Genomic DNA, 27,368 nt, shown 5'->3' with positions numbered 1-27,368 from the left:
AAAATAAAAATACTAAAAGAAAAAAAAATCAAATCAAATGACTTGAAATTAAAATTCCTAAACAGACATAAGCTACAGAACACATCACACTACAATTTAAACCTTCAAAGAAATCGGTAGAAAACCAATGAAAATAGGAGCAACGCTTCCTAGAATCCACTGATGCAATCATTGGTGAGAATCTTTAACAAATTGAATGATGTTTCACTCTTCATCAAATCACAAGGCCACAAAAAGTGCTCTCATGCGAGACAAAAAGCTATGTAGACACAATTGGGTGATCTCTTCTCAAGCATGTTACATCGACGAAATTCATATATCTGTAGCAAACACCAGAACTAAAAGATCACACAACCAAAAACAATGCAATAAACCTTTGGCTCAATCACAATCTCATGAATAAAATCCACAAAACAATGACACATCCAGGAAAGAATAACTACACTCTAGATGCTAGCACCAAAAACATAATTTTATTGCATAATAACGATGGCCCTTGTTACATTTTACAATGGGGTATTTATAAGAAATTGTCTCCTCAATTTTTTTTGAGAGTGAGAGATATTTTGATGCAATAAAATGCTTTTAAAACATTTAAAAGAAACTAAATATATACAAATTGATAATCTAACTGGTGCTTGGAGGGACTCCTCCATATTTTATTCATTAATTGGATGCATGAGCCCTTTACATGTCAAAAATAATGAAAGCATGAGAGGGAAAGTAGGAGGAAGCCATCAATTGCAGTAGAAGTGCATGGAGACACCAAAAATAGAAGTTGGCCCTTCACTTGATGTGTGTTGGAGTTAACTTGCCATCAAAATGTGCTCCCAATGCATGGAAAGTGCTATTTTTGGAACTGGCAGTTAATTGTCGGTGCACCTCTGAATTGAACAAGAGGAGGATTATCATACACTTGTGAATTTTGGTTCACATCTTGATTACGATTATAGTACACACCATTTTTGCTAGGCATATTTTAGCCATCATCATACTGATTAAAATCAGCATACTGAATGTTGTTGTTATTAGCAAGAATGCTTCCATTATTTGGTCAAGTATTCCATTGTTAATTTTGTCTTTGGAAGCCATTGTTGCAATCAGGAGGATTGAAGTTTTTTCCTCCACCATTGTTTCCTACATTGTTGTTACTATTGTTGTTGAAATTTCAGTTGTAATTTTGATGAAAATTGTTGTTGTAGGGGCCAAGATTATTTCTTTGGAAGTTGTTATATTGTCCTTGTGACAATCTAAGACGTGACAACTTGTTGTTCATTTGTGACATGGTCTTCTTCAGTTGACCAACTTTTGAAAGGAGATTATTATTTGCTTCTACAAGAACTATTGCTTTTTGTTCGAAGAAGGTTATTTTTGAGGGCTCATACCTTGGATATGTTATCGCTTGAGTTTGTGGAGCGGGTGCGTGCTACAAAAAAATTGGGTTCATAGGTATGAATTGACTAGGCACGATGGGTGCTCCCACGAGGATCGTTGGCATTGTAGGGACCGTTAGCATAGGAAGCATCATTCCTCCCTCATTAGGATTAGCTTGCTTCATGAACGTGATCACTTTTGCAAAGACTTTGTCCAATGTGTCAATATTTTCTGCAGGAAGTCTTCTTAGAAAGATCATAGTAAGAGGGTCGATAGCATTGAAATAAACTTGGATGGTGGCTTCAATCGGTATTGTGTATGGTGTTTCCAACTTGAGATAGGCCATATAAAAGTGATGGTTGAAGAGTGAAACTGTCTTAGCTAGGTTCCTTTTTACTGATATGAATTGTTGATGTATCATTGCTAGATTGATGAATGTTTTGAATTGTTCCAAGAACAATTTTTTTAAAGTGTCCTAGTCTCTAATACATCCTAGTGGTAGGTTCAAATACCAATTGAAGAAAAATTTCCCCCAAATAGTAGGGAAATAAACGAAGAACCACATCTTCATTAGCAATTTTCTTTCGATTACGAATTTCCTTAAAAACCTTGCCATGATCTTCAGTGATTCTTGTTTCTCCATAAATGAACCTTGGACAAAATTTCTCGGGATTCTTAGGGAGGTCATGGTGGGCACCTCTCAAGATAAGGGGTGAATCAACTGCGTTTGCAAAAAAAGCCATTGGAGGATTTTTTGGACCTAAAGGTGGCTAGGATGGTGATGGGAGTGTTGGAATATGTGGAGGTCCACCTGGTGGTTGAATGGGTGGTGGAGTAGAAGAAGTTGACGAAATGTCGAATGGAAGTGGTTGAATTTAGGGTATTCCTCTATCACTACGTGGCTTACAAAAATGAGTAAGCTCTAGAAATTCTTGGGCACTTGGTGAAGATCTTAACGCTCATTGGAATGGGGATCTTAGATCAATATCCTCTAGCTTGTATCAATTTTGGAAAAAGTACACCTCTGCAAAAGTACACTTCCTCACTTCTTCTAAATTTTGTACACCACAGAGATCTATAGAGATGTGGATCTATGGAGCTATAGATCTGTAGACCTATAGACCTGTGGACCTATGTACCTATGGACCTGTGGATCTACGTACCTACAGACCTGTAGAGCTGTAGACCTATGGACCTGCGAATCTGTGGACCTGAATTTTTGAAAATTTTAGAAGTGATTTCTAAACTTTTAGGGAGTGTAGATTATTGCAAGGGTGCAAAATTTCAAAACTTTATCAAATCTTTCTTGTTTCCAATAGTAGGTTCTTTTTTCTAGCCCTCCTTCTAGTGCCACTTTTGTTGGGCGTTCATTTTGCACGAGGTCAACAACATGAATCCATGGTGTAATTCCTCTCTTGAAAAGCAAATCTTTTTAAGGATCTGCTCTGAGGTTCAGTGTTTTTCTTGTGATGAACCAAAATCTACTCAGTAGAAGATAAATGTGAATGTTCACAAGGAGGCCTTTGCTAGTTCTAAAAACCCTTTTATCCTAGAATTGAAGTAAAATATGTTCGTTGTCTCAAAATATCACACCAAAAGAACAATATTTTTGTATTTTCTATTTTTCAATGAATGCAACTCTAACAATGTAGCTAGTATGAGGTCCTACTCTAACAAGGGGGGTGGGTTAGCAAAGAAATTAATGAAACTAAAAGAAAATAACGTGAAAACAAATGACTTGAAATTGAAATTCCTAAATGGACATAAGCTACATAACACAACACATTGCAATTTAAACCTTCGAAGAAATCGATAGAAAACTAATGAAAATAGGAGCAACGCTTCCTAGAATCCACTGATGCAATCGTCGATGAGAATCTTTAACAAATTGAATGATGTTTCACTCTTCATCAAATCGCAAGGCCATGGAAAGTGTGCTCATGCAAGACAAAAAGCTATGTAGACACAATCGGGTGATCCCTTCTCAAGCTCGTTACATCAATGAAATTCATATATCTGTAGCAAACACCAGAACTAAAAGATCACACAACTAGAAACAATGCAATAAACCTTTGGCTCAATCACAATCTCATGAATAAAATCCACAAAACAATGACACATCCAGGCAAGAATAACTACACTTTGAATGCTAGCACCAAAAGTATAATTTTATTTCATAATAATGGTGGCCCTTGTTACATTTTACAATGGGGTATTTATAAGAAATCGTCTCCTCAATTTTTGTTGAGAGTAAGAGATATCTTGATGCAATAAAATGGTTTTAAAACATTTAAAACAAACTAAATATATACAAACTGATAATCTAACTAGTGCTTAGAGGGACTCCATCCATATTTTATTCATTAATTGGATGCATGAGCCCTTTACGAGTCAAAAAAAATTAAAGCATGAGAGAGAAAGTAGGAGGAAGCCTTCAGTCGAAGTAGAAGCGACTGGAGACACAAAAAATAGAAGTTGGCCCTTCACTTGATGTGTGTCAGAGTTAACTTGCCATAAAAATGTGCTCCCAATGCATTAAAAGTGCTATTTTTGGAGCTAGTAGTTAACTGTAGCTATGCCTCTGAATTGTAGAGCTGCGGAGTCACAGACCTCGACTGGGTCAAAATCTCAAAATTTTACTAGGTGTCAAAATTGAAATTCTCGCATCTGGGTTTTGCTCATCTTTATCCTAAAGGTATGTTTGGATGTTTTCCCTAGAATTTCTCTATAATCGTAGTAATCTTAGTAGCATCAGGAAGATCCAAAACCTCATACTTGTCTTTGCCCTTCTTTCTATAGTTGTCCACTTCAATTCGAGTTTCTGCAAAATCTCCGAGTTTGGTGTCCAACTCTAACAGTGCTTCTTCTATCCTGAAGGCTTGTCTGATGTCTTCATCACTAGATTCTTCCTCTAAAGCCTTTTTGAAATTCTCCACAACTACCTCAAATGGTAAAAGCTTCTCTCATTCTTCATCTTCAAAAATGTCCAAGCATGCATCACTGTACAACTTTTCTGCTTCAGAAATTCACTCTCGAGCTTGGTCCTTGAGCCTATATATCTCATCATGCAATGTTTCCATCACTTTATTTCCATCTGCAATCTTTTCTATCCAATCATCTATCATGTCTAATTCTTCTTTGATATATACATCAATTAGAATGTGGTACCTTTACCCTTTTATGGCTTGTAGAGTTTGTAAATCCTTGCTCCATACCCGTACCTCATCAATAATACTGAAGTCCTACCTCAAAATTGATAGGATCTTGTCAACATTTTATTGTGTAACATGCAATAACTTAAGACTTCCTGTGATTATAGTAACACCTCTATCCTCAAGGCTATCTCACCAATCCTGACAAGCTCTCAAAAATGGACTAAGATGCACACCTTCCCCTTCTCAAAGAATTGTATTCAATGTCTCCTCAGGGTGTTCAAAATCAAGAGGATTAATAACTTCAGCTAAATATCCTTTTAAGATCTCAACTTGCCTTCGAAGTGTTTTGATTTCAATCTCATCCTGTTCCATATGGCTAAGAACCTCCTTGACTCCCATAGTCATCATCTGTCAAGAAGTATCTCATGTAGGATTTCCTAACATGATATGCTTCACTTTATAGTCCTGAAGGCTAATAGCTTCTTCATCTATACCTTTCAGAGGGTGAGCCACCTATGCAAATAAGTCCTAGTTTTAGGTAGTAGTAATTAACACAAATGGCATTGCATCATGTAATGGAGAGTTAGGCTTCTTCAAAATCTTAGCAATGTCACAAATATCATCCTTTGAAGCTAAGAATTGATGGTTTCGACTCCTCATTATCTCTTTCTGAAACTAGCTTGGGATATGTCTTTCTATAACCTTAGCTCTAGATGAAGAAGGGAGGTGTTCAACTATCTCCTTCCCTCTACCGCTCTTGCTTGGAGTCTCTTATTGTGAGGGTTCTTCTTCTATAGTCTAGGTTTCTATAGATCCTGTAGTTTGATCCTCAATTTCCTGAGAAGGTTGTTGTATACATTCTACTACATGTGCCTCTTTTGATGGCTCATAAGTAACCCTTGGTTTTGGTTCTCCTTGTAATGATGATTCCTTCTAAACATGTTCTTCTAAACTTGGAGGTGGAGGTGTCATTGAAACCTTATCTACCATCATAACTTGAGGTGAAGATGGGGGAGTTGGATGAGGACTTTGTGTCTCAGGTGACATCTACATCCAATCTTGCTGTTAAAATTCACCTGTAGAAGTATCTCTAATCTTATCTCCAACCAATTCTGTACCCACTAGCATGAAATCAAAATCTAGGATGGAGAGAACATCATCACCTAGCTCCCTTTTCTCATTCACCCATCATTGTACTTCATCTTCTGAAGAAGAGAGTTCTACCATTTCAGCTTGGGTGGTTGGTGGGGTATTTGTGACACTCTTCTTTCTTTCCAATTCTATGGCTTTGGCTAGTCGAGTTCTCCTTTGTAGAGGCACTTTCTCCTCCTCCTCAGCTGACTCTGTTTCTACGTCATCTAATTCTTCCTCGAGAATGGTTTCAAGAATAGAGGGATTAGGCACTAATCTTTTACAAACTCTTTACCTCTTGTTCATTCTAACCTTGACCCTCTTTTGCTTTTGTGGAACCATAGGAGAGGCGGGCTCTTCATGCATCAGATGAATGGATGTCTTTGGAATCTCTCCCTCTTCTTGTTGGCTTGACAAAATAGGAGGCAATGGAAAATCAACCTGGATATGAGAAATTCTAGAGTCTTGGGGCTCTTAGGAAGTAGATTCCTGTCGCTATGAAGGGGCCTATTGTTCAATATGTTCTACCTGAATCCTCTTAAGAGAGGCTCTCTTCCTTTTTTCCTTCTTCTTCTCTGAAGGATGGTAGTATCCTACTAGATGATCAAGCTAGTAGATATTTCTAGCTTGATAGGAGACTGGATCTCAAAGATAGGAATTGTGACTTTCTTCCCCTTTACCCTTTTTGGGTGAGCATGTGCATGGAATATCACTGTATCCATAATTGGATCAAGTGGAAAGGGTTTCTTGATCCAAATCTTTGTCATTCTGATGACATGTCTCACTTGATGATTAATATCATCTCCTTCCTCTCTATCAATTTCTACATTTAGGATGAGCCTCTTGCCAACTTTATCTGTATTAAATAAGGATTCCAGTAGCTCCTATGAATCCCAAAGCCTTATCTCATCCAGGATGGTCAAATGGGGAGCCTTCTATACTAAATTCAAAGTCATTCTACAATAGTCCCTGATACAAACATCATAATCATTTGTGGCATTCATCCAATGATCTTCAATGGCATCCTCATGGTAGAACTCTTTTCTAGCCAAGTTTTCCACTTTGCCAACATTGTTAAAGAATGACCGGTGAGAGTTATATTCTTCAAGAGGATAATTCTCCCATTCCCACTTGAAAGTTGGGATGTCCTGCTTTCTCTTAACCTAGTATGCTCCTATTAGAAAAGGCCAATCCCAACAAGGCCCTCGTTGTTTTTTGATCCTCTCATAAGCTGACTCAATTTTCTGTGAAATTTCCATTAGAACCAACTTGTCACTTGGGTATCCATAGAGCTTCTTTAGATGGATGGATGCACCACCAACCCGAATGTATGTGAAGGTCTAGAACTGGATGAAATATGCACTGAGAGCTATGATCTATGTCTTGGCCTCATCAAACAATCTCTTCCCATAATTTCCTTTGATGAATCGAATGATGGCAAAGATGAAGGCATCATTCACAATTTTGTACTCCTTGCTCTGTGGTGAGAGCTTCTTCTTAACTAGCTGAGGATAGACTATATATGGCCATGCATTAGGATCCTGCATACTGCCCTTCTTGTACAACTCGGGTAGATATACCACATTAGAAGTCATATAGAACTTCTTCTTGTCCTTTACTATCTGCAACTAGTCACACAAGTTCTCACTAAGTGTGGTGGCCCAATCTAGTGGCATCTTTGCGTGTCTGATGGTCTCAATGAAGTTGGCCATGAATGGAGCGAGATGACCTATTGTAGGCAATCCCATAACTCTACTTAGGAGAATGATTGAATATCCAATGTCATCTTTCATGCATCCTCGATTCATATCCACTTTGCTGATTTTCTTCCCCCAAGGTGGCTTCTCAATGAAGTATGAGGAATATATAATGTTGATGGCCTCTTGGTAATGATCCTTATGCCACCTCTCAGTTGCTTCATATGAAAGCTTGATAAACTGATTGGCTCCAGGTAGGTGAAAAAACCTCTCGATATTATCAGGTCGTAGGTCTAAGACCACTTCCCCAGTGACACTCTTTACCACCCTTTCATCAAGAACAAAAAGTCAAGATAGGGTCATAATTAATTCAGTTAACTGCATAGTCTCGGGATGTGATGCTACATTTACTAACTTGGAATGGATTAGGGCGAATCTCAAAGATGATCTTTTGGTTGGGTTTTTGCAAACTCTCAAGAACTATTCCAAGTCCGTGTGTCCAAGTTCTATGTCTTTGATCTCTGAATATTCATCATGCAACCGTGATTTTGGGGTTATGCCTTGGAACTTGTACACAACTAGTTTTGTTGCTAATCAAGATGTGGATGCCATCTGATTGTATTACTCGCACATCATAAAAATAAATGATTAATTATTAAATCTATATAAAAAAAATGTAAAAATGAAAAAAAAATGTCCTTCTAGAAAACTTATTTATTATTTATTTTTATTTTTTAATTTTTTTTCTTTTCCCTTAAAACTAATTTAAATTTAAATTAAATTAAATTAAAAAAGGTGGGTGGAGGCATGGCAGTGTGTGCGGCTAGGGTCTGTATGACGGTGGCGTGCATCATCACGCGTGCCTAAAAGAGGGGAGGGGCCGAGCAGTGCTGCAGCCCAAAAGGACATGCGCAGCACCACTGCCGCACCCTTTTCAAAGGGTGCGCATAGCATGCCCAAAAGGGGCACTATAGCAGTAGCCACACACAGTGCTACGTCGCATGTCCAAAAGGGGTGCGACAGCGACGGCCGTGTGCAACCTTTAAGAGCACGCGCAGCAACACTTCCACATGCTTCCTCCTATGGGCGCGCGCGCACACTTGGGTTTGAGTGGAAAAAAAATGGAGGTAGGGGGAGGGGGGTCTTATAACCCCCTTTTTTTTTTGCAAAGCACGTGTACCTCAATGCGCACGCTCACGAGATTTTTTTTTTTTTTTCAAATTTATTTATTTATTTTTTTGGGTTTTTTGACTCTAAAATTCTAACTTATTTAACCAAATTTTCTTCTCTTGACTCCCGAACCATGAGGTTGAGAGTCGAAAAAAAGTAGGGGGTCCCCATTCCTAGTAAGGAATGGGGTGTGTGTTGTGGAGACCACCACAAATAGCCCCCAAAAAAGGAAGAAATGACTAAGGCATTTTTTCATCAACAAACACTCTTCCACTGTGTGTAAAAACACCAACCAAACTTCGAACACCTTGAGTGTATTTTAGATGACTTTTCAATCAAAATCTCTAAAGTCAAAACCTTCAAGCTCAGTGTGTGCATTGTGTATTTGTTCCCTTTGATGTGTCAGGATGTAGTCAATCAAAGTTCTCTATTAACTCAAAACAATCTTCTGCTCCTCTGAGCTCATTCATTCAAAATTTCACGAAGGCTCTTTGTCGATAAATTACTTGAATAGATGGGAGAATCAGTTCGAGGGCTCTTGGCAGGATGCCATGTTCTTTTAATTTTTGGCCTTTTGCATAATTATTCCATATTGTTCAACACATTAATTTTGATGAAACAATACTTTTGAATACAAGACATTTTGTTTTGTAACGTCTGTTTAGCCATCTTAGATCTCTAGAATCCTTCAAATTTAGCATTGTCTTCTCTTCTTCTTCTTCTTCTTCTTCTTCTTTTTTAAAAATTTGTTCTGTATCCTAACTATGCTTAGACTATGTAGTTAGAACATTGGTGTCTTTTCTTGGATTCGATCTCTTATGAACATCCCTTGCGTTCCTCTTTTAGAACTTTTTAGGAAACTCTCACGCCAAACAATGATTTTCAGCAACCCTTCGAGGAGACCCCTCCTGTTTGAACTAGTTAGAGTTTGGATCATTCCTCATCATCTTTGAATTTAATTCAACAACACCCAAAATGATCAAATCTTAAAATTTTCAAAGTGTTGAGAGATTTTTGGTCTAGGCTTTTAATTTCTAGACTGAAAGTCCCCTAATTCCACAAGAAATGTCTGTTGCTTGGTTGGTATAAAACACATAATCGTCCAAATATTTTGACAAAGAAATACCTCCTCCTGAAATTAGGACCAAAGAGTGGTTAGTAAAATCTTGAGAAAAATCCCAAGTACACCTTACCCCGTAGGACTGACATAACTTTGAAAATGAACACACGACTAAAAGAAAACACGCAACTTGAAAAGAACACACTTGCAAAAATAAACATGCTTGCAGAAATGAAAATCTAATCTAGATGCGGAAATGAAATCTAACTAATTTTTTTTTTTTCTAGGCTTCAAAACAATGTTTCAAAAATTGCCCATTTACGGGCAAAGGTAGAAACTCCCCCTGTAAGGAACTTAGCCTAAATGTTTTTTCTCTGAGAATTTTCACAATTTGATATAGGCCTGTCCACAAGCATTGAAAATTGGTATGGCTGCTGGGCTTTTCTTTCGCCTTTTCCCAAAGTAGGATGAGGTCAAAAATCCTGAAGGATTTTATTGTGGCCCTCTTATCAAACCATCTCTTAACAATAGCTTGATGTTTAGCCATGTGCTCTAATTCAGTTGTTCATTTCTCATCAATTTCTAGAAGATTCATTAGTCAGATTTGTACTTTGTTAGTGTCATCAGTGTACCCACTCATGAATTTTAAAACAAGAATCTTGAGATTGAGCGAGAATACTAGTTCTTGCCCATAAACAAGTAGATAGGGAGAAGTACCCAAGGCCTTTTTAACCCTAACTCGATCTGTCCACAAGGCATATTTCAATTATGTATGTCAATCCTTAGGGTTCTCCTGCAGCAGTCATTTTATCACAGTGATTAAGTTCTTGTTCATAGACTTCGCTACCCCATTTCCTTGTAGGTAGTAATTTGAGAAGAATCTGATAATGACTTTGTTTTCAAATGCCCATTGTGTCAAAAATGTAGATGCAAATGTAGACCCATTGTCACATACAAGGGCAAATGGTATTCCAAATCTAGTAACAATATGTTCTTCCAAAAAGTCAGTCACCACCTTAGTAGTGCAATTTTTGAAAGTCTTTGCCTCTGTCCATCCTATTAATCCATACCTATAAGAATGAAAGCATGTCCAGTTGATGATGGTGGGTTTACTGGGCTAATAAAATCTAGTCCCCATTTTGTGAAAGGACGCATCTCGTATACCAGTTGTAGTGGCATTGTTGGGTGCCTTTCTTTGTTAGCACTGGTTTGGCATATATGACAAGAACACACATGTTCAAAAGTATCCATGAATATCGAGGGCCAAAAATAACCCAATCTTAAAATCATGTGAGTTGTTGCTTCTGTTGAACCGTGTCTCGTACCATACTTGTCATGAAAATGTTCCAAGATGTCCTTAGCTTCTTCATGTCCTAAGCATTTCAAATAAATCCCTTCGTAGTTCCTTATATACAGCTTGTTATCAAGTAACTTGTAAGACCCACATTTCATCTTAAGTCCCCTATGTTGTGAACTTTTCATCCATTTGGGGCATTGATCTTGTAAGAGATAATAGACAATATCTTGGTACCACACATCTATCACCACACCTTGATTGATATCAACTTGTGATACAACCATCTTCTTTTGATCATCTTCATCAGTTTCATCATCAAATTTGAATTCCTTTTGATTTCCTTCCTAGTTGTCAGTGATCATTTTGGACAATCCTTGTCCTCTAACCAGTCACATAGGTTGAATCTCTAGATAGAATTCCTAAAGTATTGTCATCCATTTTCCCCTTCTTTCACCTAGTTCATTCTGCATCAAAAGCATCTTTACTATTGGGTCAGGTACAATTACATACACCTTACTTCTGAGTATGTAGTGATGGAACTTCTTTACTACCTTGATTAATGCAAAAGACTGTTTATCAAGATTTGAATATTTCAACTCTGTGTTCTTTAGAGGACAACTCATAAAAGCAATTAGTTGCTCATCTTCCTTCTCTCTTTTTTGCATCAAGATCCCTGCACAAGAATGTTTGAAAGAAAAGGAATAGATCTTGAATGGTAACTTGTAATCTGGACTTACCAAAACTGGGGCTATGGAAATGGCAACCTTAATATCTCGGAATGATTTTTTTTATCTCTGGTACACATTTTATTTTATCCCCCTTTTTGAGTAAATCATTGAGGGGGCAGACTATCTTTGCGAAGCCACTTATGAATTTGCATACAAAGTTTATCTTTCCAAAGAAAGATTTCAATTCCTTCCTACTGTGAGGAGGTACTAACTTCAAAATAGACTCAACTCTATTTGGATCAATGGAAATTCTGTCTTCAAAAATGACATGTCCTAGGAGCTTCCCTTTAGTAACATCGAACAAACATTTCTTGGGATTGAGCGATATGCCATACCTACGACATCTATTGAACACATACCTTAGATCAGCAATATGAGTACTTTGATATTTTGAAAGGATAGTCAAGTCATCCATGAAGATGACTATACACCTATTTATCAATCCTTTGAAATATTCATCTATTGCTCATTGAAATGTAGCTCCCACATTAATCAACTCGATAGGCATGCTTCTATAAGAAAACATTCCCCACTTGGTTGTGAAAGTAGTCTTTAGCCTAGCTTCTTCATTGACCATCACTTGGTTATATCCTAAGTAACCATCCAAGAATGACATCATCTTTGAACCATTAACGATTTGCAACACCTCATCTAGTGAGCGTAGAGGGTAGTTATCCTTCTAAGATGCTAAATTCAAGTTGAAAAGTCAACACAAAGGAGAATCTCTTTAGTCTTCTTCCACACAAGAACCAAATTTGCCACCCATGTGGAATGACAGATAGGAAATATGATCTTAGCATCCAGTAGTCTCTTAACTTCTTTCATAATCAGTGGTTTGATTATTGGATTTACTAGTTATTGTCTTTGTTGGAAAGGTTTAGCATTTGGTCTCAACAGGATGTCATGTGTGATAATCTTAGGATCATAAGTCTTTAACTCTTTATAGCTCCAAGCAATAACATATTTATACTTGGTGAGAAATTTGAGCATGTCATCCCTTTCTTTTTGATTGCATGATTTCCCTATTTGCACCATTTTTGGTTCTTCATCAGTACCCAGATTGTATGAGTCACATTCTTTGATTCCTTTCTCTTGATTTTCCCTTCTATTGAGTGCTGATTCGTCACAGTCGAAGATGTGTTCAAGTTCAACCATTCCTTTTGAAATGCTGTTGGTTTTCAAATTAAGGATTCCATCATCATCCTCAAGCTCATCATCTTCAGGCTTGTCCTCAGGTGTATCATCAATCTCTTGTCCTTAAAAATGGCGACTGCACATAATAAACTTGAGTATATGTTGATCATATTGAAAGACCTAAAAATTCATGATATTGTCAGGAATGGAAGGAATAGCAACTAGTTCAACTGAGAATATTTTTAACTTTGTTTTTTTGAATGGTTGCAAAGCACTAGCTGAAATAGCAAGGGTGTCTACTACCACATTCTTTCTTCTTGGAATGGATTTGATGTTTAGAGCTTGAAAGTCATCCATTATATCCCATACCCTTTTTGTGTAAGCAATTAATATTTTTTTGCTGCATGACTATATGGATTTTACTTGTCGTATCAATAGTTGAGAATCCCCTTCGGTTATAAGAGTAGTGACTCCTTTTTCTAATGCAAAAAGAAGTCCTCGAATCAAAGCTTCATATTCTGCACCATTGTTAGTACATCTAAACTACAATCAATATGCGGCATAGAAAGACCTACCTTTTGGGTTGATTAGTTCAATACCTACACTAGCTCCTAATTTGCATCTAGAACCATCGAAGCAGAGTATCAAAACTACATTTTCCTTGGGTTTTCTGACTTTGTGCTTATTTGTCCTTAACTTTTCTTTTACTTGAGTCTTAAATGACTATTTCTTGGGAACCCATTGTAACTTTTCTCATGTAGGGCTTGATGAATCTCCTTCATATCCTATGGATAGAGGAAGAGTGTGTTTTTCTTGCTTCTCCTAAATTTCCCCTATTAGCTCACTGATTTGTTCAACTTTAGGTTCAGGATGAATGACTACTGAAGTCCATCCTTTACCTTTGACATATCATCTTCTTCTCTAAACTTTAATCATCCCAGGAGTAGGAGAAGATAAACCTCCAACATCTGAACAGGTATCACTGTATGATACATTTAGATCTTCACTTTTCTCTTCAATTTTCTCAATAAGGTTGGATGAATTCACTAAATCTTGACTTTCAATAATTTCATCACTTGAGGTCCTTGTACTCTTGTTTTCCATCATTTGTGTCAAAATCTTTGCTACTGCTTCTTGGCATACTAAACATTTGAACTCTGAATGACTAACTTTGTGCAACTGGCAAAATTCTAGAAGGAGGAGGATACTAGGGTCAGCTTCCTCTCCTAAGCAATGTAGATTAGTCACCATACTTTCTATGAATTGTGTCACAGTCTCACTTTTGGGTACTGAAACCTTAGGTTCTTCATTTTGATCATAAGGTGTATTGTTTGGAACCATGTTCAATACCATCACTTTGTATGAACCCAAGTCTGATTGTAAGAATGCTACCTCATTTGGGGCATTGTAATCCATGATAATTGTTTTCAGTTTGGGCTCAGCATCTATCTTGATTTTATTGTTCAATCCTTTCCAAGGCAATCATAATTGAGTGAAGTCTATAGAGAACCATCCTCTGAGACATTTTGTCCATTCTCTATTCAGGAGTAATCCATATGTCTTTGGGATATCAACCACATGTATGTCAATAATATCTTGAATATGAGGATCAACTATCGACTGTATCTGCACATCTTTCAATACTCCAATGACTTTTGCCTCTGTTTTATCTAACTGTATTACCACTCTGTTAGAGGGTTGAGGATTAACTCCTAGCCTTTGAGCTATTGAAAATGGCATCACATTACATGAAGCTCCTAAATCAATAAGACAATTGTGAAGATTCTTGCCATATATCCTTATGCTTAGCAAAAATGGGGGTACCTCAGCTTTGTCCTTGAACATAGTGGGCATCACTTCTGCAACATTTACTTGTTACGACACCATCTTTTGAGGGACATTATTCACATTATGGGAAACCTTTGTATTATCCAATGTCTTCATGAGTGCTTCTCTTTGTTGTGGACAATTCTGCAACATCTCAAACATTGACATATTGGCTTTTGTTTTCTTCAAGTCTTCAATCGCATTATAATTTTCAGTAGACCAAGTAGGGTTCTTCAATATTGTTGGTATGTTCACTTGATTCTAATACTGTTGTCCTCCTTGGGCTAGCCTTATCAGTGGTGGATTGTTGTTTTTTCTAGGGTTAGGTGGAGTTGGTCGCAAACTAGAAGGAATTCCATTGGTCAAGGGATCCTTTTTGTTTTTGAGATTATATGTATTTCGATTGTCATTTCGAAAGGCAAACATGTCATCGTGTTGAATATGGGGTTCTTGACTAAAAGGGAATGAGAATTCCTCACTTGCTTGTTGTTCCACTTGTACATTCTACATAGAATCATATGATTCTAATAGCATTGCATTGAATTGAATAAGAGGAGGATTATCATTCACTTGTGAATTTTGGTTCACCTCTTGATTACCATTATAGTATACACCATTTTTGCTAGGTATATTTTGGCCATCATCATACTGATTAATATCAGCATATTGAATGTTGTTGTTATCAACAGTAATGCTTCCACTATTTGGTTGAGTATTCCATTATCAATTTTGTCTTTGGAAGCCATTGTTGCGATCAGGAGGATTGAAGTTGTTTCCTCTACCATTATTTCCTACATTGTTGTTACTGTTGTTGTTGAAATTCTGGTTGTAATTTTGATGAAAATTGTTGTTGTAGGGGCCAAGATTATTTCTTTGGAAGTTGTTATTTTTTCCTTATGAAAATCTAAGACATGTCAACTTGTTGTTCATTTGTGACATGGTCTTCTTCATTTGACCAACTTTTGAAAGGAGATTGTTATCTTCTTCTATAGGAACCATTTCTTTTTGTTCAAAGAAGGTTATTTTTGGGGGCTCATACCCTAGATATGTTATCGCTTGAGTTTTTGGAGTGGGTGCCTGCTACAACAAAATTGGGTTCACAGGTATGAACTAACTAGGCATGGTGGGTGCTCCCACGGGGACTGTTGGCATTGTAGGGATAGTTTGCATAGGAAGAATCATTCCTCCCTCATTAGGATTAGCTTGCTTCATGAACGTGATCACTTTTGCAAAGACTTTGTCCAATGTGTCAATATTTGCTGCAAGAAGTCTTCTCAGAAAGATCGCAGTAAGAGGGTCGATAGCATTGAAATAAACTTGGATGGCGGCTTCAATCGGTATTGTGTATGGTGTTTCCAACTTGAGATAGGCCATATGAAAGGAATGGTTGAAGTGTGAAACTGTCTCAGTTGGGTCCCTTTTTATTGATATGAATTGTTGATGTATCACTACTGGATTGATGAATGTTTTGAATTGTTCCAAGAACAATTTTTCAAAATTGTCCCAGTCTCCAATACATCTTGGTGGTAGGTTCACATACCAATTGAAGGAAACTTCTCCCAAAGAGTAGGGAAATAAATGAAGAACCACATCCTCATTAGAAATTTTCTTCCGGTTGCAAATTTCTTTAAAAACCTTGACATGATCTTTGGTAGTTCTTGTTACTCCATAAATGAACTTTGGACAAAATTTCTTGAGATTCTTAGGGAGGTCATGGAGGGCACCTCTCAAGCTAAGGGGTGAATCAACTCAATTTGTGAAAAAGGCCATTGGAGGATTTTGTGGACCTAAAGGTGGCTAGGATGGTGATGGGAGTGTTGGAATATGTGGAGGTCCACCTGGTGGTTGAATGGGTGGTGGAGTAGAAGAAGATGACAAAATATCGAATGGAAGTGGTTGAATTCGAGGTATCCTCTGTCACTATGTGGCTTACGAAAATGAGTAAGCTCTAGAAATTCTTGGGCACTTGGTGAAGATCTTAACGCTCGGTGGAATTGGGATCTTGGATCAATATCTTCCAACTTGTATCAATTTGGAAAAAGTGCACCTCTGCAGAAGTACACTTCCTCACTTTATCTAAACTTTGTGCACCACAGAGATCTGTAGAGTTGCTGATCTACGAAGCTATAGATTTGCGGACCTACAGACCTGTGGACCTGTGTACCTATGAACCTGTAGATTTGCATACCTATAGACCTGTAGATCTACAGACCTATGGCCCTGCGGACCTGCGGATCTGTGGACCTAAATTTTTGAAAATTTCAAAAGTGTTTTCTGAACTTTTACGGAGTGCAAATTATTGCAAGGGTGCAAAATTTCAAAACTTTATCAAATCTTTCTTGTTTCCAATAGTAAGTTATTTGTTTTGGCCCTCCTTCTAGTGCCACTTCTATTGGGCTTTCATTTTGCACGAGGTCAACAACATGAATCCATAGTGTAATTTCGCTCTTGAAAAGAAAATCTTTTTAAGGATCCGCTCCAAAATTTAGTGTTTGTCTTGCAACCTACCAAAATCTTCTCAGTAGAAGATAAATGTGAATGTTCACAAGGAGGCCTTTGCTACTTCTAAAAACCCTTTTATCCTAGAATTGAAGTAAAATCTGTTCGTTGTCTCAAAATATCACACCAAAAGAACAATATTTTTGTATTTTCTATTTTTCAATGAATGCAACTCTAACAATGCAGCTAGTATGAGGTCCTACTCTAACAAGGAGGGGTTAGCAAAGCAAATAATGAAACTGAAAGCAAATAACGTGAAATCAAATGACTTGAAATTGAAATTCCTAAATGGACATAAGCTACAGAACATAACATGCTGCAATTTAAACCTTCGAAGAAATTGGTAGAAAACCAATGAAAATAGGAGCAATGCTTCCTAGTATCAACTGATGCAATCATCAGTGAGAATCTTTAACAAATCTAATGATCTTTCACTCTTCATCAAATCACAAGGCCATGGAAAGTGTGCTCATGCGAGACAAAAAGCTATGTAGATACAATCGGGTGATCTCTTCTCAAGCTTGTTACATCAACGGAATTCATATATCTGTAGCAAACACCAGAACTAAAAGAATATACAACTAGAAAAAATGAAATAAACCTTTGGCTCAATCACAATATCATGAAGAAAATCCACAAAACAATGACACATCCATGCAAGAATAACTACACTCCAAATGCTAGCACCAAAAGCATAATTTTATTGTATAATAACGGCGACCCTTGTTACATTTTACAATGGGGTATTTATAAGAAATCATCTCCTCAATTTTTGTTGAGAGTGAGAGATATCTTGATGTAATAAAATGCTTTCAAAACATTTAAAACAAACTAAATATATACAAACTGATAATCTAACTAGTGCTTAGAGGGAGTCCATCCATATTTTATTCATTAATTGGATGCATGAGCCCTTTACATGTCAAAAATAATGAAAATATGAGAGAGAAAGTAGGAGGAAGTCATTAGTCAAAGGAAAAGTGCTTGGAGACACCAAAAATAGAAGCTGGCCCTTCACTTGATGTGTCTCGGAGTTAACTTGCCATAAAAATGTGCTCCCAATGCATGGGAAGTGCTATTGTTGGAACTACTACTTAACTGGTGGTGCACCTTTGAATTGTGAAGCTGTGGACCTGCGAAGCTGCGAACCTCGATTGGGTCAAAATCTCAAAATTTTGCTAGCTGTCAAAATTGAAATTCTGGCATCTAGGTTTTTCTCATCTTTATCTTTAAGATATGTTTGGATGTTTGCCCTTGAATTTTTGTATAATCTTAGTAATCTTAGCAGCATCAAGAAGATCCAAAGTCTCATACTTATCTTTGACCTTCTGTCTGTACTTGTCCACTTCAATTTGAGTTTTTGCAAAATCTCTGAGTTTGGTGTCCAACTCTAACAGTGCTTCTTCTGTCCTAAAGGCTTGTCTGATGTCTTCATCACTAGATGCTTCCTCTAAAGCCTTTTTGAAATTCTCCACAACTACCTCAACTGGTAAAAGCTTCTCTCATTCTTCATCTTCAAAAATGTCCAAGCATGCATCACTGTACAACTTTTTTGCTTCTAAAATTTGCTCTCGGGCTTGGTCCTTGAGCCTATGTATCTCATCATGCAATGTTTCCATCACTTTATTTCTATCTGCAATATTTTCTATCCAATCATCTATCATGTCTAATTCTTCTCCGGTATATAAATCAATTAGAATGCCCTACCTTAGCCCTTTTATGGCTTGTAGTGTTTGTAAATCCTTGCTCCATACTTGTACCTCATCCATAATACTGAAGTCCTACCTCAAAATTGCCAGGATCTTGTCGACATTTTCTTGTGTAGCATGTAATAACTTAAGACTTCCTGTGATTATAGTAACACCTCTATCCTCAAGGCTATCTCACCAATCCTGACAAGCTCTCAAAAATGGACTGAGACACACACCTTCCCCTTCTCTAAGAATGGTATTCAAAGTCTCCTCAGGGTGTTCAGAATCTTGATGACCAATAACTTTAGCTAAATATCCTTTTAAGATCTCAACTTGCCTTGAGCTGTTCTAATTTCAATCTCATCCTGTTCCATATGGCTGAGAACCTCCTTGACTCCCATAGTCATCATCTGTTGGGAAGTATCCTGTATAGGCTTTCCTAACATGATATCCTTCACTTCATAGTCCTAAAGGCTAATAGCTTCTTCATCTGTACCTTTCAAAGGGTGAGCCACCTGCGCAAATAAGTCCTAGTTTTAGGTAGTAGTAATGAATGCAAATTGCATTGCCTCATGTAATGGAGAGTCAAGCTTGTTCAAAATCTCAACAATGTCACAAATATCATCCTCTAAAGCAAAGAATTAATGCTTGGCACTCCTCATTATCCCTTTTTGAAACCATCTTGGGATATGACTTTCTATAACCTTAGCTCTAGATGAAGAAAGGATGTTTTCAACTACCTCCTTCCCTCTATCACTCTTGCTTGGAGTCTCTTGTTGTGAGGGTTCTTCTTCTGTAGTCTCAGTTTCTGTAGATACCATAGTTTGATCCTCAATTTCTTGAGAAGGCTGTTGTATACATCCTACTACCTGTGTTTCTTTTGATGGCTCATAAGTAACTCTTGGTTTTGGTTCTCCTTGTAATGATGATTCCTTCTGAACATGTTCTTCTAAACTCAGAGGTGGAGGTGCCACTGAAACCTTATCTAACATCATAACCTAAGGTGAAGATGGGGGAGTTGGATGAGGACCTTGTGTCTCGGGTGGCATCTGTGTCCAATCTTGTTGTTGAAATTCACCTGTAGGAGTATCTCTAATCTTATTACCAACCAATTCTATACCCACTGGCATGAAATATAAATTTGGGATGGAGAGAACATCATCACCTAGCTCCCTTTTCTCATTCACCCATTGTTGTACTTCATCTTTCAAAGAAGAGAGTTCTACCATTTCAGCTTGGGTGGTTGGTGGGGTATTTTTGACACTCTTCTTTCTTTCCAATTCTGTGGCTTTGGCCAGTTGAGTTCTCCTTTGTAGAGGCACTTGCTCCTCCTCCTCATTTGACTCTATTTCGACCTAATCTGATTCTTCCTCAGGAATGGTTTTAGTAACAAAGGGATTAGGCACTAATATTTTACGAACTCTTTGCCTCTTGTTCATTCTAACCTTGACCCTCTTTTGCTTCTGTGGAACCATAGGAGAGGTAGGTTCTTCATGCATCAGATGAATGGATGTCTCTGGAATCTCTCCCTCTTCTTGTTGGCTTGACAAAATAGGAGGTAATGGAAAATCAACCTAGATATGAGAAATTCCATAGTCTTGGGGCTCCTAGGGAGTAGATTCCTATCACTGTAAAGGGGCCTATTCTTAAATATGTTCTACCTGAATCCTCTTAGGAGAGGCTCTCTTCCTCTTTTCCTTCTTCTTCTCTGAAGGATGGTAGTATCCTACTGGATGATCAAGTTTGTGGACTATTTCTAGCCTGATAGGAGACTAGAGCGCAAAGATAGGAACTGTGACTTTCTTCCCCTTTACCCTTTTTGGGCAAGCATGTGCATGGAATATCACTATATCTAGAATTGGATCAAGTGGAAAGGGTTTCTTGATCCAACTCTTTGTCATTCTAATGACTTGTCTCACTCGATGATTAATATCATCTCCTTCCTCTCTATCAATTTCTGCATTTAGATTGAGCTTGTCGCCAACTTTATCTGTATTGAATAAGGGGTCCAGTAGCTCCTGTGAATCCTGTAGACTTATCTCATTTGGGATGGTCAAATGGAGAGGCTTCTCCTCTTAATACAAAGTCATTCTACAATAGTCCCTGATATGAACATCATAGTCATTTGTGGCATTCATCCAATGATCTTCAATGGTGTCCTTATGGTAGAACTCTTCCTGCCATGTTTTTTGCTTTACCAACATTGTCAAAGAATGACCGGGGAGAGTTATATTCTTCAAGAGGATAATTCTCCCATTCCCACTAGAAAGTCAAGATGTCCTACTTTCTCTTTACCTGGTATGCTCCTATTACAAAAGGCCAATCCCAACAAGGCCTTTGTTGTTTTTTGATTCTCTTATAAGCTGACTCAATCTGTCGAGAAATTTCCATTAGAACCAACTTGTCACTTGGGTATCTTTGGACGTTCTTTGGATAGATGGATGCACCACCAACCTGAATGTATGTGAATGTCTAAAACTAGATGAAATATGCATCAAGAGCTATGATCTATGTCTTGGCCTCATAAGACAATCTCTTTGCATAATCTCCTTCGATGAATCGAGTGATGGTAAAGATGAAGGCATCATTCACAATTTTGTACTTCTTGCTCTATGGTGACGGATTCATCTTAACTAGCTAAGGATAGACTATATATAGCCATGCATTAGGATCCTACATATTGCCCTTCTCTTACAACTCGGGATAGTCAGTGGCTCTCGCTGCACGTAGATATACCACATAAGAAGTCATATAGAACTTCTTCTTGTCCTTTACTATTCGTAACTGGTCACACAAGTTTTCACTAAGTGTGGTGGCCCAATCTAGTGGCATCTTTGCATGTCTAATGGTCTCAATGAAGTTGACCATGAATGGAGTGAGATGATCTACTACAGACAATCCCATAACTCTGCTTAGGAGAATGATTGAATATCCAATGTCATCCTTCATGTATCCTCGAGTCATATCCACTTTTTTTATTGTCTTCCCATGAGGTGGCTTCTCAATGAAGTATGAGGAATATATGATGTTGATGGCCTTCTGGTAATGATCCTTATGCCACCTCTTAGTTGCGTCATATGAAAGCTTGATAAATTGATCGACTCTAAGTAGGTAAAAAACCCTCTCGATATTTAACCAAATTTTCTTCTTCCAAATCCCACACCATGAGTCTGGGAGTTGAAAAAAGGTAGGGGGTCCCCATTCCTAGTAAGGAATGGGGCATGTGTTGTGGAGACCACAACAGGTCCTTCTAACTAATACTTAGGTCTTTCAAACTATGACTCAGGTTGTACTAGCTGTAACTTAGGTTGAACTGGAGATGTAGGGGACTCAGGTTGTAAAGACTACTGATTTCCAATTGCATTTGCTTGAACTTAAGGTAAAGTATTAGGTTCATAGTAAAAAAAATTTCTTTAATTTTTTGGTTCTTTTTTGCTTTGTTTTTCACTCTTTTCTTCAAACTCATCAATTTTCACATGTGCACTTTCTATGACTTTGTGGGTAGAAAGATTCAGACATTTATGCGATTTACTCTTGTTGGAGTATCGCAAGAATATTAGTTAATCACTTTTCACATCAAATTTTCCTTTCCTATATTCTTTCAAAATATAACATTTTCTTCCAAATACTTTCAAATAATATAAATTAGGTTTATAACCATACCATAATTCATAAGGTGTTTGATTTGAGTCCTTCTTCAATTGAACTAGATTCAAGGTATGAACTACTGTGCTGATTTATTCCTTCCAATATTTGATTGCAACATTTTTCTCCATCATCAATGTTCTTGTACAAACCATAATGGATATCCTTCTTTTTTCTATGCCATTCTAGTAAGGTGTACTAGATGCACATACGTATCTTTTTATTCCTCTTTTATTGTAGAATTCTTTGAATATATTTGAGATGAATTCTCCTTCTCTATCTGAACTTAGACACTTTAGTTTCTTTCCGATTTATTTCTCAACTCTAGCTAGATACCAATTGAATTTTAAAAATGTTTCAAGATGATAATTCTTTCTTTTGAAACTTGTCTTTCCCATCTTTCCAATTTGATAATTTTTCCACATGCCGATATCAGGTTTCTTTAGACTAGGAATTCCTCTCACTCTTTTATTATTTCTTATGTTGACCTAGTTATGAAACTTTACATGACACAACCTTTTATGCCATAACCAACATTCATCTACTTCAGCTAGCAAACATGAACTTTTTGTTAGTTGTAGATTGAATAGATTACCTTTTGTTTGATTTCTAGTCCCAACTAGATTTCCTTTCCCATCTAGTAGCTTGGCCTTTCCATTCATGACTTCTACCTTTAATCCAATGTTGTTCAACTGTGCTACACTAAGTAGATTATGTTTTAGTCCTTCAACCCAGTAAGCACTTGCTGGAAATATAGATGGAGTAACTAAGAGGGGGGGTGAATCAGTTATCACAAAAATAAATCCACAGATCCCGTAGATGTCTTAAATAACTAGTTACTACTGCTACTCGGTAGCCACATAGAAAGATGTTGTAACTCGGCAAATGAACTGTGTATTAACTTATTACTGATCTTTAAGAATTCACAATTATTAACATGCATGTAAAAGAAAATAATATGAATACAAGAGACACCAAATTTAATGTGAAAACCCAATATGGGAAAAACCACCAAGTAATTAGCTACAAATTTTCACTCTTTTGAAGTGAGCCCTATTAGGAGCCAACCCTATAAAAAGTTACAAAACACACCGTTAGGTGTGACCCCATTAGAGGATTTAATCACCTTGCTAGGAGTGGCCTTGATAGAGGACTTTAGAACAATTTAGTAGAACTATCCACCTTGTTAGAAGATTTACAAAAATGGCTGCTAAACCAACTCTGCTAAGAGATTTAAAATTCATTGCTATAATTGCAAGAAAGTAACAATGAGTGACCAGAATGAGATGTAATTAAATTTTGCTATTATAGATCTTTGTTCTGCTTTACTAGATCCTCTCTGATCAAATACAAAATTGCTGGTCCTCAAGGATATCTGATCCTTCATCAAAATTTTCTCACACTTCCTCTTCACACAATCAACTCACTTGCATGCTTGCTCATTTGTACATCCATTCATACTTTAGAATTCACATCTTGACCTTTTATTTATACATTAAAAATTGTCAAGTCGACTCATTTACAAGTTACATTTATCAATAAACAATACATTAGTTAGCTACAGTCATTACATGAAACAATTAAACTTTATTTCCCAAAAAAATGAAATCCTTCATTGGTGGACGCTACTTGGTAAACACTTCTCCAGAAATGATTTCCAGTATTAACCAAGTGAAGCTCGGTAAAAACTGTGAACTTTGTAAAATCCTTTGGAGATGGAGTGAACTTGATAAACACTAACTTTCCTTTGCTGACATTGGGAGCTCGATTAACACTAACCTCTATTACAAAATCCTTTGACACCTGAGTGAGCTCAGTAGAAACTGTCTTCACAATGTAATATTCAGGAATGTTTGGTAGACTCTATAATTCACTTTTCTAGCCATATGAGCTTAGTAGACTATATCTGATAACTGATATGACATTTGTGCAACATCAAAGACAACAGACAATTAAACAATTGTATCCAACAATCTCCCTCTTTGGTATTGATGGCAAAACAACATGCCATAGAAGAATGAAATTTTAAAACAAGTATTTTTAGAATATTTATCCCTCTTAGATTTTATTCCATAAACTTGACAAATACAGTAATCTCCCTCTGTGAAGGAATTACACATCTTCACAAACAAATTCAAATTTTAGAAAGCTTATGACAGTATACTCTCTGTCTTTGACAACACATACCAAAGACAACACAAACCAAATGAGTAGTAATGTACCTTAAGTACTAATTCATATGTAATGTTCTCATGATTATTCTACATCAATTGAAAGATATTCAACTTGATACCTATTGATGCATCACTAAAACTTCATTTTAGTGAGCTTTAGATAGGGCAATGATCCCTAACTTACCTTTTAGATACAAGAATGCATCCTTAGGTAAAGGCTTGGTAAATATGTCAGCAATTTTTTCCTTTGTATGGACATATTCCAATTTGATCTCCTTATCCTATTCCAATTCTCTAAAAAAGTGATACTTTAGTGCAATGTGCTTGGTTTTTTAATGCATCACTAAATTTTTAGATATGTTAGTTGCACTTGTATGGTCACAAAACATAAAAAATAGTTCTTTGATTCCCACCTTCATGCTCTCCAATAATTGCTTAAACCAAACAATATTAGAATAATTTACTTCTATGGAAACATACTCTGCTTCTATTGTGGATTGGGATGTACAATTTTGCTTTTTACTTGTCCAAGAAACCAACCTCTTTCCAAGAAAGAAAGCTCCTCCACTTGTACTCTTTCCATCATCAATGTTGTTGGAATATTTAAATAGGAAGAATTCTTCTAAGGAGTGGTGGGGGGGGGGGGGGGGGGGGGGTGAATCTGAAGTATTGGACTTTAACCATTAAAACTTTTAACTGAAAGTAGATTGCATGTATATAAACATATCAAACAACCATGAAAAAAAACATGTACCACCACATAACACTTGAGATTTTGGTAACCTAGAAACCCTCCAAGAATAAGAAGGTAAAATTGGGGTGGGGATGATACCCACAAAATTATTGCAGCAATGATGTTTGACCACTTCTGATGGTCTGCCCTGTTAAAGGCCTGCCCTATTAAAGGCTTTACATTGTGTCAATAGTGACCTGGTTAAAGGATTTACAAACACTTTACATGAAGTGTTACCTTGTTAAAGAATTTAAGCTCCTATTTAAAGGATCTACAAAATAGCTGTTAAGCTAACCTATCACCATAAGGTTTCCTTTCTAATACAATGGCTAAAGAGTATTAGATTTAATAAACTTGATAACTTACAATCCTTGATTGCTGAATTCAGGCACTTGATCTACTTTCTCTGATCTTGATTCTATGAAATCTGATATCTGTTCATATTCCTTGCTTAGTTCTAATCAACTGAATATCTATTTGCTGCTCTTTTCCTCTAAGTCTGTTTTACTCTACACTTTGAACTCCAATATATATTTTTCCATACACTTCTTCATCCATCTCATATACAATGAGATTTTGTCTTCCTTATAAAGACATTCAAAGACTTAGGGTTATATATGGATCTACGATCCATATTGAATCTTTGTTTCCTGCTCAGTCCTTGCACTTTTACTATTGGTTGCATGCCTTCTCCATTTTTCTTATTGGCTACATGTAGATTGCATAGGAAATAGAAAATATTTGATCTTATCACTTAAATCCTTTGAGATTCATCATATGTCAGCCATGAAAATGGTTTACATATGAATTAGTGAAGTTACAAACTCATATGTGCATTTTGTATTACTTGGCACTTACTAATTCTTGATGCTTGACACATATAACAAACTGGCTTACTAGGCTCATATTGCATTTCTATTTTTCTCAGCATCATCTATGACTCGACACTTAAATATTACTCGACTCTTGTATCATGCTTGGCACCTAAAGTCACTTGGCAATTAATCTTCACTCGGCACCTGAAGGCTGCTAGACACCTGAAGATCATTCAACACCTATTGGATTTACTAACTTGGCATACATAGTGTACTCGACTTCAATGTAGAAAGTGGTTAAGTGTGTTGGCACTCAAATGTCAAAACCATTTTGAGACTAACAATCTCCCCCTTTGACATGAGTGACAAAAACACCTAACTAAGCATTATTTATCTGACCTTATGAGTACATTCACTAATCTACTTGGTATATATAGAGGTTAAAGAAAACTTGATCAAAATTTTGTAACTTACAATATATATACCTCAAAATTATTGTAACTCCCTTTGAGTTGATTGTGCCATTATCTGTGCTATCTTGGTAACCAAAATTTTGTGTTGTATTATCTTATCTCCCTATTTTATCTTGTCTCCCCCATTCATCTTGTAATATCTCCCCCTTTTTGACACTTATGTCAAAGGGTTTTAAGGGTTAAGACCATATTTCACGAAAAATGTACTATTTACCTCCATAATCATTCTGAGAGAAGCATCCCAATTACTCAAAGCAATTTCAAGAGATTTGTACTGGATTGCAGTCTCTGTAGCAAGGTGAACAAGTCCATATAAAGTAGAAAGATTAGGATCTTTCTTGAGAACACTTGTAGCATAGACCTGTTCTTTATGGAGTACTTCCAAATATGGGGTAATGGAGGATTGGAGCTGTATTAGTTTTGCCTTGATGGTGGCCTCTTCTACTATTAACACAACTACTTCTTTCTGGGTGTGAAGTGTTTGATTAAAGTACTTCTCACTTTGAGCTGGATCCTTGGGTAATTGCATGCTTGAAATCTTCAGATTCCTCTCTAGGCTCATTATTCTTTGGCTTGTCTCCTATGCGAAGTATGAAAAGTCACATAGCTTTGTGTACAATGAGAATATATTCTCAATTACCTTTGTCACTTTGTCAAGCATTTTTTCCATTCAACCTGGGAAAGTACAATTTCACTAGATATTTTTTCATTTACTTTCCCTTGGAATTTTCTTTCAGACCATTCCATAAGTTTTAGATTTGTTTC

Source organism: Cupressus sempervirens, chromosome 8 (genome assembly GCF_028749045.1).
Source record: "Cupressus sempervirens isolate cs-2001-9-10 chromosome 8, ASM2874904v1, whole genome shotgun sequence".
In the NCBI taxonomy this organism is placed as follows: Eukaryota; Viridiplantae; Streptophyta; class Pinopsida; order Cupressales; family Cupressaceae; genus Cupressus; species Cupressus sempervirens.
Note: the sequence above shows the minus strand (reverse complement) of the source record.